General features: G+C 37.3%; 1 long non-coding RNA gene across 2 annotated transcripts in view; it reads right to left on the reverse strand.

Annotated features, from left to right (window-relative positions):
• Window positions 1-18,976, reverse strand: part of LOC138844545 (uncharacterized) — a 448,524-nt gene that overhangs the window by 158,580 nt on the left and 270,968 nt on the right. The gene's annotated exons all lie outside the window — the stretch shown is intronic.

Below are 18,976 nucleotides of genomic sequence, written 5' to 3' on the forward strand. Positions count from 1 at the left end.
TACAGGTTAATGGATTAAAAAATGGTAACCAGCAATAGACAACTGAGTGAATACTATAGATAGACAACTATCCGGGCTGGAATGTTTTTATGTAAAAAAGGATTGCAAAAAGAAATTCAAACTAGTGACCATAACTGGACACAGCTTGACAGAAGTGTAGGGTTGGTAAGAACATAGAACAGATTTTGATTAGTAGGATGAACAGAATCAATAGATCACATGTTTCAAGAACTGCATGTCGATTAAAACCTGTTTGAGGCAGAAATGACCCAAGAATGTAATTATAGTTAATGAGAGAAACAAGACAGTGAATAAAGTTATAATGAACGAGACAGAGGAATTATAGAATTGGATTCCATTGTGCCACGGGAGATTGAGAGCAGCTGTTAATTGGTCTAAGTGTCTTCAGGTGCTAAGGTATCCCAGGTAAAAAATGTTGTCCCTAGCTTGAGCAGTTGGGTGGACAATGATGCCACTAACTGACACTGGTGACTGGGAGGACATGCATAGGGAAAAGGTACAAAAACAGAGTTCTGTGGTGGGCACGTTAAGGACCACATACCTGCAAGTTACTCACATGATAAAGGCCAGAAGTTATTGTTCATGATTCTAAAGCTCAGAGGAAAAATCTAAATTGGATATTTAAATTGAGAGTCTTTAGCTTTGTGATAATTTCCTGTGGCTGTGTAATAAACTACAACCCACTTGGTAGCTCAGAACAACAAAAATTATTATATCACAGTTCTGGAGACAAGAAGCATGAAATCTGTTTCACTGGGCCAGAGTCAAGGTGGCAGCAGAACCATGGTCCCACCAGAGACTGTACTGAAGATTCTGTTTATTGCCACTTCCAGCCCCAGGTGGCTGCTAGTATTCTTTAGCTTGTGATTACACAGTTCCAGTCTCTGCTTCTGTAGTCTCATCGTCTACTTCTCTTTCTCTAGGTCTTAAATCATCCTCTGCTTTCCTTTTATATTTATCTATCTAATTGCAAGTAGGGTCCACTTGGATAATCTCAACATCTGAAGCTCATTTATTAAATTGTGCGGGGGAGAAGGAAGGATCACATTCTACAATTGTATTTAAGAAAAATAAAAGAGTCATAGCTTAATACCAGTTATTTACTCTTCTATATTCCAAACAAAATGAAGAATATTGATATTAATTCTATATTTTTTTTGTTTTTAAAGCCCACTAGCCATCTTAACTACAGTTTTGCAAGTCTTCTACTTTACAACAAGAACATATCCAAGACTTTTCATAGATTCATCTGAGAGTCTTTAATTTCAAAAATCCTATTTTTAGCACATTTCATCTGGAGAAGAATACATCACATTACTTCTACACACTGATATTTGGTAAAATTAATGAATAATTGAAATAAGTGGGATTGGTTTTGATCATTTCATTCAAGCACTGCTATTTACAGTCACAAAAATTTACAAGCTGAATGATGAAGTTTCAAAGTACTTAATGTGCTATGGAATTCCACCAGGCCTTTAGAGAAGTGTTTTGTTTCAAAAATATATTTGTAATATAAGCAGCATAATTAAAAGGAAACAAAGAAAATCTTATTTACATATGCCATATAAAATTCAACATTATCATTATATAATACATGAGTAACACATAATGATAGTCTAAATCTCAGGCTAAAATTTAGGTAATTAAGTTTTTTTTTCTATGTTCTTATTGAGATTTGAGTTTCACACAAGGAGAATCAGGAACTAACATTTCAATGGTGGATATTTTCAAAATAATAAAGGGCGGGGAATGTCTAAGATACTTGGGGGAAACTGCTACCCATTACTGTGCTATTGATGTCATTGGGGTGGCACGTTGGCACATGATGCCTGACGTCTTCTTGAAAGATAATAATATTTTAAATTAAAGCACAATCATGAATGCTTTAATAATATTTATTAGATGATTCTAAGATGTAGTCATTTCCTTTAGTAATTGTTTATAAGGTTATTATAAAATGCACTGACAAAATATTCTTAAAAAATGATACCATCATAAGTACCTATAATGTTGCTAAAACTAAGCTGTTGCTAATTAAAACAATGTATGAAACTGCTTAATCCATGGATTTAGATTATTAGATATGATTCACGCTAAAATGACCAATATAGTTTTTAAAACAATCAGTTTTTGGATGAACCTTTAGCTAATTATTTTTTCCCATCTCACAGACACCTGTAGCCTTTGCTGCTTGAAAACACAAGAAAACTTGTCTCCAAATGTTTGGAGGTGTTATTAAACCACTGCTAACAAAACTACAGGAGTTGGTTTTGTTGTTTACATGCATTAGATGAGGCTCAAAAAATAAAAACTAACAGAGAGACATAGGAATTATTTTGTGGTCATGATTTTGTTCTTAATCTTCTGATTTTAGGTCCAAGGAGGGCTCGGACACTGTAGTACCTAATATTTTTCTGACCTCACAGAACACTGTATCAATTAAAGAAGACTAGCCCACTGATCAATCTAAAATTGGATCAGTAATAATATAGTGACAACAAACATGCTAGTCCTTGTTCATTCAATGCCAACTATTTTTGGAACATGGCACATAATAAATGATTATTTTGTAGAGGGAAAAGCATTGTATAGTGAAAAATTCTGTTTTAATCTTGCCAGTTTCCGACATTCTCTATTCACCTCCATCAGTACAGCCATTTAGAGAATATTATCAATGGCATAAGCAAATCAAGAACTAAATAATGGAGCATGAAAAATGGAAAATATCTTAATATAGACATTAAAAGTAACTGCATACTGATTAGTGCATGTATTGATCATCTCAGGCTGCTATACTATAGCAAAAAAAAAAAAAAAAAAAAAAAAAACACATAGACTGGCTTAATCAGTGGATATTTAGTTTCTCACAGTTTAGAAACTGAGGAGTCCAAGATCAATATGTAGGCAAATTCAGTTTCTGGTGACGGCTTCCTGATTTGAGACATCATCTTCTCGCTGTGTACTTATGTGGTGGTATTGCTGATGCTGCTGGTGGTAGAGGGCTTTCAGGTGTTTTTTTTTATAAAGACAAAGGATATTATTCTTATCTGATTAAGGTCTTGTCCCTATGAGTTCATTAACCTTAATTACTTTGCAAAGGTCCTATCACCAAAAACGATCTATAGCAATGTGGTCTCAATAGAGATGTGAACAGGGAACAGGAATAATTTCTTACCCTTTATATTTTAACATGAGTGGGTCTACTTCCATGTGATTTTAAAAGTTCATATTATTTTTAATATAAAGAGAATAGATTTTATGCATTGCGTAGGTAGAGTTCCAAGAAGACAACTACACTTCCCTCACTCTTCTGATCCACCTCCAATCCCTCTCTCCCACCCCTCTTCAACAATTTTTGCAAAAGCACAATTTTAATCTACTCTATATTCATAGGCTTAATTCATTACTAATCACAGTATTCACCAAGCAAAAAGTAGGAAGGGCACAGTTCCATAGGAGTATAAACAAGGACTAATAATGATAGTTATATCCCAAAATGAACATTTCATTCCTATACATTTTTTTGGTATTCTATACTAACTGCCACATATCAGAGAAAACATATATTTGTCTTTTTGAGACTGGCTTATTTCACTAGGCATAATGGTTTCCAGTTATATGCATTGTTTTTCGAAAAGACAGGACTTCATTCTTTTTTATGGCTGAGTAATATTTCATAGTGTATATATACTACATTTTCTTTAGTCATCAGTTGATGGAGATATGGATTGACTCCATATCTTAGCTATTGTGAACTGAGCTGCAATGAATATGGAGGTACAAATAGCTCTTTCATAGGCTGATTTCATTTCGTTTGGGTAGATTCCTAGGAATGGGATGGCTGGGTCATATGCTAGATCTATTTTCAGATCTCTGAGGCATCTCCATACTGCCTTCCACAATGATTGTACTCATTTACATTCCCCCGATAAAAGTTCGCATTCTTAAAGAGATTCTTTCATTAAAGAAAATGAACATTTTCTAAATTCTATCAGCAGTATGTGTCAAATGCATCAAAATGTATCTCAATGATAATTAAGCTCCCGTCTCATTGCAGACAGATTTAAGTACTAGGAATACAGTGGCAAAGCAGCCAGAAATGTTTCTGCCTTCATGAAGCTGACAGTGGAGAGTCAGAGTAAAACAACGCATAAATATACACATAAAATAACACCTGATAGACATCACTTTGATGGAGAAGGACGATATTGAAATATGTGCCAGGGGCTGCGGCAGATTATGTGGTGTGGGGCACATGATGAGGTCACAATATGATGACCCGGAGAAGATGGCTGTATGAAGAGCATCACAATCGCTAATAGCAAGGTATGAATAAAATGTTCCAGTTACTTTCACTTATTATTACATTATAATAATTATTCATGAATAAGAAAACCTACATTAACCATCAATGCATTCTCAGGTATTGACATGGAATCTCAAATTTCTCATGGGTCTCTGGGACCAATGATCCCCCAAAGAGAATATTATTTGAAAGAACTTATTTCAGCTCTTCTTTCCTGCCCACTACTGCTATCTTTTCACCAAACCAAGGAAGAATTTGCTCTATTTTGCAGTGCATCCAGATTGACGTGTTTGTAATTGATGTACTCAGATAGATGTCTACAACCTCAGAACTTGGGGACATCAGAAGAAGGCTTAATGCTCAGATTAATTAAAACAGAGGTCATCAATGTACAACTTACCTCCCACCAGAACAAACATGAAATTGAGTTCTTGACTCAACCTCACATTGTATCCCACTGGAAATACTTATTAGTCTTTGGTCACTTTCATTTAAACATTTAGCTTAAAATGTCTAGCAGATAAATAAAATTTCAGGATGTATTCCTGACAACAAATGGGAAATTGAAAACCTGGGAAATCAAACCCGGACTTGATTCTTAAAGTAAAAAGCTGAATTTTTTTGTGTTCCCTCTCAGTGAGCGCCTGGGTAGAGCAGAGGTCTTGCGAAAGCTCTAAAGCTGCCTTGGGCTAAGAACAACCAGGTGATTATGAGTAACATGTGTTTCCCATTTGTTAATAAAAGGGTGAAAATCACTCTGGTTGGCTTTACTTTGGCATTGAAAATGGCAATGAAGGCTTAAAATCAATTACACACCATGAGCTAATGAAAACAATAAGGATTGGAAACATGCTCTGTGATAAGGTAAGGACACTTACATTTTATAAAGGAAAGAGATACAGAAAATTCAGTACATTCACAGAACAAGCATATTAGAAAATAGTATGTAATTAAAATTATCCTCTAATATGAGCATGAAGAAATCTAAACTATTAACTTGTTTGCCTCTCAAAGACAATAACAACAGCACGGATTGATTTTTCTCACTCTATGCAGTTCACGTTCTCTGATCTCTTGTTGCTAAAGATCTAAGAATTCTGAGAATCTTGGAGCCTATAAAGTAGGTGTACTATATTCTCCTTTTAAATAGCACTGATAACTCAGAAAGACATAAGCATTTCTTCATTGCACCTAGAAGCATACTGTTTTTTTAATTATACTTCCTAAATGAAATCTTTAGAATCATGCCAAATGATCAAGATTTAAAGATAGCATGACTGAGATCATTCTTAGTGCACAAAAAATTGTGTTCATGTTTTATCATTATAGCAAGTAATTCAGGTAAAACTACCTCATAACACATTTGCTCCATAACAAAGGATTAGACTTCAAAAACAAAAAGCCTTAGTTTGAGATATATTTCAAATAGTGAGTAGGAGATTGACATTCAAGGTTGAAACTGACCCACTGCCATGTAGATCTTGGTGAAATGTATTTAAAGTGTTCTAAAGAGTTGTTCTGAGGTCAGTAGAATTATTCCTTTAGCTGATTCATAGTAATTGCTTAGTTATAAAAGTAAGTGATTGCTTGCTTACTAATGAAATTGCTGTACATCCCAAATAATTTTCCATTTCCTACTTATAAAACCATAAATGTTTTCCTACAAAATGAAGTTATAACTCCTTAGCATTGCTTATCAATCTTTCCTCACAAAATTTTCCAGGCTCATGTAAATCCTTTTGGTTCTTGGACTATGCCTGGCATGTGGTATGTAGTTGCTAGTCATTGCATTGAAGGGGTGTTGAGAGTATTATGGATTTATTTTGGGATCTACCTTGCTCTAGAGAGCAATGGTTACTATACAGCAGAGGATCAATAGCCTTGTTCATAGAAAGCAAAGCTAGATAAAAACTGTTTTTTTAAGTGATCACAGCTTAGAATGATCTTATCCTGGAGAATCAAGACAGAGCAAGATGAGCTTGGAATGCTTGAAGTTAAGCCCAGGAGACACGTAGGGTGTAACCACAATGAAAAGGCTCCATCTATAGAGTAAGCAAGAGTGCTTTGCTCAGTTATCAATCAACCATCACTGCTACTTGTTAATCGATGAGCCAAGTTTTTCCCACATGGAAATAACAGTTGGTTAGCAGTTGTGAAAGATTTGATTTTGATTGACTCAGACTTCTGTTTACTGTGTCAAGAAGATGTAGTGAGATGACTCATTGAATGACTGGCCTCTCACTGGAAAACTCTGAATCTTTACCTATGCTAATTCATTAGCAAAGTGCCCATATTTAGAAGACAACTGTGCTTTGAGTTGATAAAGCTGTAGCTTTGTTGTACACAGGGGTAAGCATATTAAAGAAAGGTAGGTCAGAAGAGTACAGGTTTAGTTCTAGTCAGTCTAGCTCCACATTAAACTGGGACCTCTAAAAACACATTGTAATGAGTCTTGTCTTCAGATACACTTCCTCTTGGATTCCAACTTTACTTCTAATCAGCTCTGAGAGATCCTGCACTGATTTACTTCTCTGAGTCTCTGCTCTCATTTGTAAGATATTGACAAGGAAAATTCTTTGGTAAATCAATCAAAGTTCAATTGAGATGCTATCAGTCAAAAGCCTAGCATGTTGAAGACAAAGGCACTATCTAAATAAATGTTCAATAATTTTATTTCCATACTTTATTTCTCCCGATCTTTTTATTTCCTCATCTATTCATGCAGAAATATTATTGTGTCTTGCTTAGAGGGGACAGGAATTGAGCAAGTGCAAGTAACATTAAATGCACTAAACGGCAGCATCTTTTGTAGAGGGATACCTTATTTTTAACTTTTATTTAATGAATATAAATTTCCAAAGTACAGCTTATGGATTACAATGGTCCCCCCCCCATAAATTCCCTCGCACCCCCCACTCTCTCTTCCCTTCCATTCACATGAAGATTCATTTTCAATTCTCTTTATATAGAGAAGATCAGTCTAGTATATATTAAGTAAAGATTTCAACAGTGTGCACCCACACAGAAACACAAAGCGAAAAATACTGTTTGAGTACTAGTTATAGCATTACTTCACATTGGACAACACATTAAGGACAGAGATCCTACATGAGGAGTAAGTGCACAGTGACTCCTGTTGTTGACTTAACAAATTGACACTCTTGTTTATGGCCTCAGTAATCACCCTAGGCTCTTGTCATGAGCTGCCAAGGCTATGGAAGCCTTTTGAGTTTGCCGACTCTGATCATATTTGGACAAGGTCATAGACAAAGTGGAAGTTCTCTCCTCCCTTCAGAGAAAGGTACCTCCTTCTTTGATGGCCCGTTCTTTCCACTGGGATCTCACTTGCGGAGATCTTTCACTTAGGTAATTTTTTTTTTTTTTCCCAGAGTGTCTTGGCTTTCCATGCCTGAAATACTCTCATGGGCTTTTCAGCCAGATCTGCATGCCTTAAGGGTTGATTCTGATGCCAGAGTGCTGTTTAGGACATCCACTATTCTATGAGTCTGCTGTGTATCCCGCTTCCCATGTTGGACCATTCTCTCCCTTTTTTATTCTATCAGTTAGTATTTGCAGACACTAGTCTTGTTTATGTGATCCCTTTGACTCTTAGTCCTATCATTATGATCAACTGTGAACAGAAATGGATCATTTGGACTAGTGAGATGGCATATGCTACAGATAAAGGATTAATAACCAGAATCTACAATGAGATCAAGAAACTCCACAACAACAAAACACACAACCCACTTGAGAGATGGGCCAAGGACCTCAATAGACATTTTTCAAAAGAGGAAATCCAAATGACCAACAGACACATGAAAAAATGTTCAGGATCACTAGCAATCAGGGTAATGCAAATCAAAAGCACAATGAGGTTTCACTTCACCCTGGTTAGAATGGCTCACATACAGAAATCTACCAACAACAGTTGCTGGCATGGATGTGGAGAAAAAGGGACACTAACCCACTGTTGGTGGGAATGCAAACTGGTTAAGCCACTATGGAAGTCAGTCTGGAGATTCCTCAGAAACCTGAATATAACCCTACCATACAACCCTAACATCCCACTCCTTGGAATTTACCCAAAGGAAATTAAATTGGCAAACAAAAAAGTGGTCTGCTCCTTAATGTTTATTGCAGCTCAATTCACAATAGCTAAGACCTGGAATCAACCTAAATGCCCATCAACAGTAGACTGGATAAAGAAATTATGGGACATGTACTCTACAGAATACTATACAGCAGTCAAAAACAATGAAATCCAGTCATTTGCAACAAGATGGAGGAATTTGGAAAACATCATGCTGAGTGAAATCAGCCAGTCCAAAATGGACAAATATCATATGTCCTCCCTGATTGGTGACAACTGAGTACCAAAAAGAAAACCTGTTGAAGTGAAATGGATGCTATGAGAAATGGTGACTTGATCAGCCCTTATCCTAAATGTTGATGAACAACTTAATACTTTATCCCTTTTTGTATTTTTTTCTGATTGTTCTATTTAATACTATGGGTTGAATTCTGTAATTAATACACAATTATTCTCAAGTGTCGAAACAACTGAAAAGTGATCCCTGTTAAATATAAGAGTGGGAATAAGAGTGGGAAGAGATGTGCAATTTGGGACATGCTCAATCAGACTTGCCCCAAATGGTAGAGTTAGAAACATACCAGGGGATTCCAGTTCAATACCATCAAGGGATACCTTTAATGCAGTTGGGTATTAAATAATCATAGCCAGGGCCAGCATTGTGGTGCATTGGATTGAACTGTCATCTGTGAAGCTGGCATTCCACATGGGTGTGGCTGCTTCACTTCCAAACCAGTTCCCTGTTAATCACCTGGGAAAGCAGCAGAAGATGACCAAAGTGCTTAGGTCCCTGCCACCCATGTTGGACCAGATGGAGTTCCAGGCTCCTAACTTTGGCCTGAGCTATTCCAGGTTATTTGTGTGATTTGGGGAGAGGTCTCTCTCATTCTTGTTGTCTCTCCTTCCCTTTCCATAACTCCACCTTCCAAATAACTAAATAAAACCTTTAAGACAAAAATATATGGCACTGTGCACATGTGACCAGGCATCGGATTCCCCAGTTAGTCATAAGAACAATTATTAGAGGATAAGTTCCGTCAGCATGGTTGCTAGCAGAGCTGTGTGATGGCAGGAAAATTGGGAACAGCTCGCATAACAGAGATATGTTTATGACCATTTTCCTTTTTTCCCCTGCACGTTCAAGAATACATTCATTAAGACCAGCATCATGTTTAGTGAGCAGGGATATTTCCTATAAGGCAATGAATGATAAATGGAACTGTCCTCTTTCAGAGGACATCTACTGAAAGTGTTGATCTTCTCACTCACAAAATGTGAATAACTGATAAGCAGTTGCTTGTCCCCACTGGCTGTTATGATAGTTACTAGACATTTTGTAAATACATTAATAAAATGATTGCAAATAAACTCTCCAGGATTGTCCTTTAAAGCCCCAAATTTACCATTGACTGATATTTGATAAATATGTCCCATTACATATTGACAAAATGAACATTTCAAATTCAAAACTGAAAGTACATAAGCAACTCTATTTTGCCAATTAATATCTACATTGTTTTCTTGATCAGAAACCAATTCACTTTCTATGAAAAGGTAGCTTTGATTCATTGATTCACAATCTGAGACTGCATTTTAAAATTATTGATGAATTTAATTTTTACAAAGACATAGGATACTAAAAGAAGCCTTGTGACTTCTAGCAAAGGCATTGAACATCTATTCAATTTGCAATTTTCTTTTTTCACAAAATGAACAGTTATAGCTAACACATGCTGAATGCTCTTGGTAATTGTGTACTGTGGAAGATATCATTTTTTATTTAGTGTATTAAAGCTGTTAATCATTATCTTAAGCTAGTTTCTATATTTAAATACATTGGGGAAAAGATCTTTTGGAGAGGAATTTAAACTAACAACCACTGGTTTCATCATCATCTGATGGTTTAATCACGAATTGCATAGCAATTTAAATTAGCCTCCTGTGGATGATTAGACAATGTAGTCGATGAACCAGTGTGAGGCACCTGTGTAAAATGGGCAGTAAACACTATAGAATGGCTCACTCCCAATTAATAAATGAACCAACAAACCAATGACAATCTCCTCAGTACACTGGATGACTAATTTCTCCTTACCATCCGAAGTTAGTTTCCCCCTAGAAGAGAGAATTCTGTCGCTGGTTGTGAAAAGCTTTTGGAGAAGGAAGGACAATTATTTCCCCCATATCTTCTATGTCTTCATATATGGAAAAAAAATCATTGTGGAGTCTGTATGTTCTTCAGCTGTGTTTTTCAAACTAAATTCTGTCACCCATTAGAAAGTTGTAAAATCCACTTAATGGGTCATGACAAGCACTTAACATGTATCATTCTTCATGAATGGCACTAAAAATGGTTGAAGGTCACTAAGTGAGTTATTTGGCTATTGGATTAAAGTTTAGTGTTAAGGTAGTACTTTCTGACCAGGCAAATTTCCATCATGCCAGATTATTAAGAGATAATTCAGAATCAACAGTTTATCTATTACCTCCTATGATTTAAAACTATATCCTTACAAGAATTTGTGAAATTATCAGTTGTCTTTTTTTTTTTTTTTGACAGGCAGATTTAGACAGAGAGAGAGAGAGAAAGGTCTTCCTTTCCGTTGGTTCACCCCCCAAATGGCTGCTATGGCCAGCGCTGCGCCGATCCGAAGCCACGAGCCAGGTGCTTCTCCGGGTCTCCCATGCGGGTGCAGGGCCCAAGCACTTGGGCCATCCTCCACTGCACTCCCGGGCCACAGCAGAGAGCTGGACTGGAAGAGGAGCAACCGGGACAGAAACCGGTGCCCCAACCAGGACCAGAACCCGGGGTGCCGGTGCCGTAGGTGAAGGATTAGTCAAGTGAGCCACGGCACCGGCCATCAGTTGTCTTCTAAGTCTGATCACAATCAAAGAGCCAGCCCTTCCCACTGGTAGAGCATTCAGCATGTTTCTAACTACAAGAATAGATGCTGTCATTTCTTGTTTGCAAAAAAGCCAGAAGGCAAGTAGGTGAAGGATCCAGATCCAGATTTGATGGCACCAAATTTTCCCCAATTTTGGACTTCCTCTTAAAGGAAAGAGTATCAGACTAAACACAAAATTATATATCAAAGAGAATATTGACATAGAATGATAAATCACAACAAATTCCCTAAATCTTGGCTATTTGGGACTTCTACTTGCGAGATATCTTTAGGCAATTTACCACAAATGACTTCATATACATTGGCCTTTCTCTCCTCCCTTACAACTTCCAGCAATGCTCGTCACTCACAAGGACCCTGAAGCCTAATGCATCATGGACAATGGAAATAAAGAAGTGAAAGCATGAGAGTGCAGCAATGACTCAAAAAGGGGCTGTAGTAAGCTTTGTGCTAAAAATAAGGCGTTGGATGTTGATGAGTTTGGCGGGATCTGGGTCTACATCTGAGTCACTGGTGACTTTGAGCAAGTTGCTTACCCCTTCACACCCTGGTTTTCTCCTTTTCAAAATGGTACTATTAATTTTATCTGCCTTGAAGGAACATAAATAAGACTATACATGTGATGCTTCTGAACAATGCTAGGCACATAGTATGCAGCAATGGATGTTTATTATTGTTTTATGGAAACCCATAGTCAGATTCAGAGGTAGATGACTGCCATTCAAAGCCCAACTCACAACTTCGCTCTCTTTTTTCCTGAATGATGAGATAATGTATACTCCCAAGGGAAAATATGATAATGTGAATGGAACACTTAGGGCTCTTTGGAAAAAAGGTGATATATACATTGCATGCAATGAATGAGCAGAGGCAAAAGCAAAGCAATATTGACAAACACTAAATAGAGCATCTCCAATGCCATAACTAAATGGCTAGTTATATGATTTCCATATATACAAAAACTCATTTTATTGTGTAGCAAATAGAATGGCAGAGGAGACAAAATAGTTCTTGTAAACAGTGACTAGTCCTTAGAATAAAAGTGTTTTTAAAAATTCAGTTTTGGGCCGGTGCCGTGGCTCAATAGGCTAATCCTCCACCTTGCGGCGCCGGCACACCGGGTTCTAGTCCCGGTTGGGGCGCCGGATTCTGTCCCGGTTGCCCCTCTTCCAGGCCAGCTCTCTGCTGTGGCCAGGGAGTGCAGTGGAGGATGGCCCAGGTGCTTGGGCCCTGCACCCCATGGGAGACCAGGAAAAGCACCTGGATCCTGGCTCCTGCCATCGGATCAGCGCGGTGCGCCGGCTGCAGCGGCGGCCATTGGAGGGTGAACCAACGGCAAAGGAAGACCTTTCTCTCTCTGTCTCTCTCTCTCACTGTCCACTCTGCCTGTCAAAAAAATAAAAAAAAAAATCAGTTTTATTTCATGTAAGTAAATGAAAATATTACTTACAATTTCCATATTGATTGTCTGTAAATAAACTAACAAGTGTTTTTTTAAAGAACTTGTTCAAATTTCCTAAATAGGATAAATGCCTCTGCATTGAAATATATTTTGAGTGATGACTTTGCCTAGAAAATATTTTTCCATAGATGAAGCAAAATTAAATCTCTCCTCAATCTGTTTCAGGATCATGAGACATTACAGGTGGCAGAATTGATGATATTTGTTGCATTTGATGAAAGATAAAATATATAAACATTTAGTACACTAAAGCTCTCTGTGCCAGCACTCATGGTCAATCTCTGGAGACATAGTTGTGAGTGTCTTTGTGAATTTATACATTTTCTAATGTCACTGGTATAAGCATAAGGATTTCTAGTACTCTTGAAATGAAAGAATTTTAGAATGTAGAACGAAAGAAAACAATGACTTTCACTTACCCTAACTCCTCAAGCTTGTGTTTCTCTTGCTCTTTTATTTTATTTATTTATTTTTTTTGACGGGCAGAGTGGACAGTGAGAGAGAAAGACAGAGAGAAAGGTCTTCCTTTTCCATTGGTTCACCCCCCAATGGCACTGATCCGAAGCCAGGAGCCAGGTACTTCTCCTGGTCTCCCATGCGGGTGCAGGGCCCAAGCACTTGGGTCATCCTCCACTGCACTCCCGGGCCACAGCAGAGAGCTGGACTGGAAGAGGGGCAACCGGGACAGAATCCGGTCCCCCAACTGGGACTAGAACCCGGTGTGCCGGCGCCGCAAGGCTGAGGATTAGCCTAGTGAGCCGCGGCGCCGTCCTTTCTTGCTCTTTTAGTAAACAATATTGCTTATATTGCTTCAACTCTTTTGAATTAAAAAAAAAAAACTGTTAGAATGCAAAAGTATTTGTCCTCATTTCACTTATAAGGGAAATACATACTCATAAAAAAATTGAAAAATACATTTTTCCTGACTACTAGCCAACACTGAAATTAAAAGTTAAGTCTTCAAAGGATTTCTCTAAGCTATTCCTTTCCTGAACTATACAAGTAAAATCGCCACAGGATAAATATGATCCACTGTATTCAAATATATTCCGTTAGTGCTTCCTACCTAAGCAGGAAAACATGAAGCAAGTGCTAGCTTCATCTCCAAAAATCCTGACAAACTCCTCTTGGACCCAGAAGCCACAAGGCATCATCTGAGTTGATTAAGTCCCAAGCTAGAGGTTCTGAATAACAGTTCCATGAGGATTCTGTTTCTTAACTGGACACAACTCTAAAGTTTCCACTTCTAAATGGGATAAACCTATACGCTAACAGCATGTTTTGCAATTGTAAATGATGCTTGAAATGAGTATTTTTATCAGAGAGTTTCTAAGCTTATATCATAGTCGACATACAGATCCAGCAAACCATGGACTCACTCACTCCAACTTTGTGGGAAAATGGAGTTAATAGCCAGGTCTACTGATTTTGGAGTTAGGGCACTTCTTATCATTTTATCTGGCTTTCCACCTAACAGACTCATGTTTCCTCTTCGTAAAATATCTTTCCAATAAAATTTCTTTTTTGGTCAAGTAACTGATTAATTGGAGACACTGAATATATTCAGGTATCAGAGAAGGAAAGAGCAGAATGTTCGTATATGTGTACATACCATTAAGGTAAAAGCATATGACCCCTTGGTATTAAAGAGTTCAATGGGAAAAAAAAATCCCCTAATGCTGCTTGGAAGCATACAGAAAATACACAACATCTTTAATGTGACACCTAGGCTAGAATTTACCTTCTCAGCAGCCAACATTCATAGAAATATACTGCAACCTGTTAACAACATCTATACTGTAAGATTCTTAAGCATAGTCCTTATGCCTCACTTAATCCTATGCCTTGAGCCTGATAAAATAGCTAGTACAGACTGAAAATTTTAACAATTACCTACTTAATTATTTATTTACTTAACAGGCAGAGAGACAGAGGGAGGAAGGGATGGAGCAAGGGAGGGAAAGAGAGGGGAGAAAGGGGAGAGAAGGAGAGAAAGAGAGAAGGAGGGAGGGAGGGAGGGAGAGAAGTAGGGAGGGAGGGAGAGAGAGACCGACCCTATATTCTGGTTTATTCTCCAAATGACTACAATGATCAGGACTTGGCTGGGCTAAAGTTGGGTGCTGGAAACCCACTCTAGGTCTCCTATGTGGGTGGCAGGAACCAGAATTACTTGGGCCATCACTGCTGACTTCTAGGGTCTGCATTAGCAGGAAGCTGGACTACTGATTTGGAGATGGGTATTGAACCCCAGTATTCCAGTGTCAGATGCAAGTGTCTGAACTGCTAGGCTAAATGCCCATCTCCAAACTGAGATTTTAATATTCATTGCTTTGTGTGAGGTGGGGGAAGGAGGAATGTGCAGAAAAGGTGGTATATATGTGTTTATGTATTATATATTTATCACTGAAAGAAGTCCACCATTTAACTGAGGCCAGCCACATCTCTGTTAAAGCGAAAAAAAAAAAAAATCACCATTGTGTAGATCTCTTTCAGTTGTAGGAAGAATTATGTAGCCATATAAATAAAAAGGAGTAGATAACTAATACCTTGGGGGGCAGGGTAAGGAATCTTTTTGCGACTTGACAAAGCCGCTAGAAATAAAGGTTACTTATGATGGAAAGAATAGGCATATTTTCATAGAAATATTCTGGGAAGGAAGTTTATCTGGTCTAGTTTCTTGGATTAAGTTGTAGGATGGATACAATTTTCCCAAATTATTTCAAATAGCAGAGAAGATCCTAAAATAAATCAAGAGAAAGAAAGTAACGACCAAAGAAGTGGAAATATTTAGGGGTTCTTTCTTCCCCCAAATTAGGAATGAGGTAGAAACACATGGAGGAGTGAAAGAAATGTAGGGAACCAATATATGATGTACCTATAAGTATTTGATTCATCTTTAAAGTTACTATTATCCTAGCAAACTAAAAGGTGGCTAGGATAAGATGTGCATAAAAGGAAGCACAGTCAGTTTAAAGGCAATTCAGAAACCCAAAGGGCAAAAAGTGATTCTTACCGTGACTCAAATAAAATCTGAGATAATGTTCTTTAACTCAATGGGCCCATTAAACAAGTCCAAATATCAAATGCTATATACACCCAATTTCCTTTACTCATGGAGTAAATCAAATTTATTCATGGAGTCAAATCAAATTATAAGTAAAATCCAGCACTGTTGAGTTTTGCTAAAAATTTTATGGACATTTTTCTTTTCAAGCTAATCAGCTGTCAAAACACTAAGCCTTAGTGACTCAGGATTTACTTTCAAACAACTCTCAGTTCTTGCTTACATTGAAACACTGCTCATGTAAAAAGAGTAGTCTTCATCAATGTGTCATTCTTACATTCTTCTATAAGAACTAAATCACCTGTTTGTTAATTTGAATGGCAGAGTTACAGAGAGGCAGAGGCAGAGGCAGAGAGAGAGAGATCTTCTATCTGCAGGTTCGCTCCCTGGATGGAAGCAGCAGCCAGGGCTGGGCTGACCCTGGGGGACCAGGAGCCAGGAGCTTCTTCTAGGTCTCCCACGTGGGTGCAGGTTCCCTGGGGCTTGGGCCATCTTCCATTGCTTTCCCAGGCCATATTTGAGTGCTGGATCAGAAGTGGAGCAGCCAGGATTCAAACCAGCACCCATATGGGATGCCAGCACTGCAGACGGTAACTTTACCCATTATGCCACAGAGCCAGCCCATGCTCCACTTCTGATCTAGCTCCCTGCTATTGTTCCAGGAAGGCAATGGAGGATGGCACAAATGCTTGGACTCCTGCACCCGTGTGGGGGACCCCAAGGAAGCTCTTGATTCTTGGCTTCGGCCTGACCTAGCCCTGGCTGTTTTAGCCACTTGGGGAGTAAAACGGTGGATGGAGGATCTCTTTCTCTCCTTCTCTCTGTTACTCTACCTTTAGAATAAATAAATAAATCATTAAAACAATAATAATAGGATAAAGATGTCACACAATGTGGTAAAAATAGCTAGTAATTGAGTAGTGCACATATCATTATTGCTAAAGTATGTAAATCTCAAATGTTTTCATCATAAAAAATAGTTGAGGTGATGGGTAGGTCAATGAGTTTGATTTAATCATCTCGATTTGTATTTAAAGAAAATCACAACATTGGTCCAGGTGCTTGGCACAATGCTTGGGGAATTGCCTAGGACTGCCCATGCCCACACACCTTGTCAGAGTGCCCTGGTTCGAGTCCCAGCTCTGTTCCTGATTTTCGCTTCATGATCACGGAGGATCTGGAATGCATCAGGTATTGGCTCAAGTACTTGGGTCCCTACCACACACTTGGAGACCTGGATTGAGTTCCTGGCTCCTGGCTTCAGCCTGGTCCAGCCCTGGGTGTTGTGCACATTTGGGAGTAAACCAGAGGATGGGAATTTTCTCTCTCTGTTCCTCAAATAAATAAAGAAAATTTTGAAAAATAAAAAAACCCTAAATAACCTTTAGATTCCCTTTTACCTCTCCAACAAGAATGCTGTCTTGACTTACTTCATATCAATCACATTTTTCCTTCCTTTTCCTCATTCTTTATAATTCCAAGCTTTGAATACTTCTCCAAGTCAGACCATTTCAATTAAGTGTTATCAACTTCCTGTCCTCAAGCAATAATATTGGCACCTGCTTTCATTATAAGAATAGGAAGAGATTAACATTACCCTATGAAAATTTTGTCCTTGTCTTGGAATATGAAATCTTTGTAGTCATTACAATTGCAAGATTTCAATTATGTTCAGAATTTTAATATAAGAACATTTACATGCTATTTTTATTTCAGTTATTTAGAGAATATGTAAAAAAAACTTTTAGAAGCATAAAAATACCTGGAAATTTTTTTAAGGAGGTCTTGTTCTTTTTAAAATTTTGATTTGTTAAGTAGTAATACATTTTTTACAGCTTGCACAGTTATTTAAATAATTAAAAATCATATAAGAATTAAAATATAAATTATAAGTGGATAAAATTATTCAAATTAACAATAATTATAAATAATTGAGGCTTCTTCAGAACAAAAGAAGCATGGGAAATTCTATTCTATACAGAAATGGTAGCAGAAATTTTACTGTGTTGTTCTGTGTATAAAATGGATGAAAGACATTTTTCATAGGGAAAATAAACTAAACATTCACCTACCTCTCCAAATGAAATCAATGAGTGATCAAGTTACATAACAATTGAAATTAATACACAGTTAACAATATTCTGTTTCCTATGCTTGCAATGTTTGTCAGTCTTTCATGCTCAGTAAATATTTATGATTTACTGAAATCAAACTTAGTAAGCATTTCAAGTTTCATTTCATTATGTTTACTAATCTTGTGTGAACTTAGATTTCCTTATTATCAGGGTTTGTGATAATGCAGTATCATGACCAAACCTGGATCTGCTTTCCCCAATCTCATTTGAACTCATAATCTCTCCTCACATCTGTGGGGTGTCTAGATGATCATATAGACTCTCATTTTAATAAAGCAGTTCAATTAAAATATTTATTAGCAAAGGCCCCATGGGAGAAACCACATTGTGGAAAGACTTGGCTGAGAGGGGTAAAGAAATTAAGCCAAACTCATTAGCCCTAAAAACTAACACAACATTCCACAAAACCATCAGAAATCAGCATGAGCAGAGACTTACTAGACAATACCACATGTTGGGTCCATTTTCTAAATACTCATTGCATTTTATTAGAAATTTTGCTATACATGCATGTAGATTATACTCATACATGCTATTGACATGTCACATCAATATAATTTCAAGTCTGTAAGGTAAGGGTTTGTTATTACTCAGTATTAAAATTATTTTCTATTGCTTAGGAATTTATCCTTTGCTGGGGAGGAAAATCAAAGGCATATAAAAGAGTTTGAAAAGACATAAAGCAATAATAAACCCTATACCCTGGAAAGAAGTTATGGGAGGCATTAGGGTTTAGCAGTCTGAACGAAAATTCCAATTTCACCAAATATTAATTATTTGACTTTAGGAGAATTAGCACATAGGATTCAATTTTCCATATCTATAAGGTGACTTTGGTAGTGGTATTTCCCTCATGCATTTGTTATAAAAATTAAATGAAGTAGATCTTATGTATTTATTATAGCATCTTGATTAAAATTTCAACAACTATATGTTGTGATAATAATGCTAATAATGGTTATAATGATATGCCTAGACAGAATTTT

This window comes from Oryctolagus cuniculus, chromosome 12, assembly GCF_964237555.1.
Source record: "Oryctolagus cuniculus chromosome 12, mOryCun1.1, whole genome shotgun sequence".
Classification (NCBI taxonomy): domain Eukaryota; kingdom Metazoa; phylum Chordata; class Mammalia; order Lagomorpha; family Leporidae; genus Oryctolagus; species Oryctolagus cuniculus.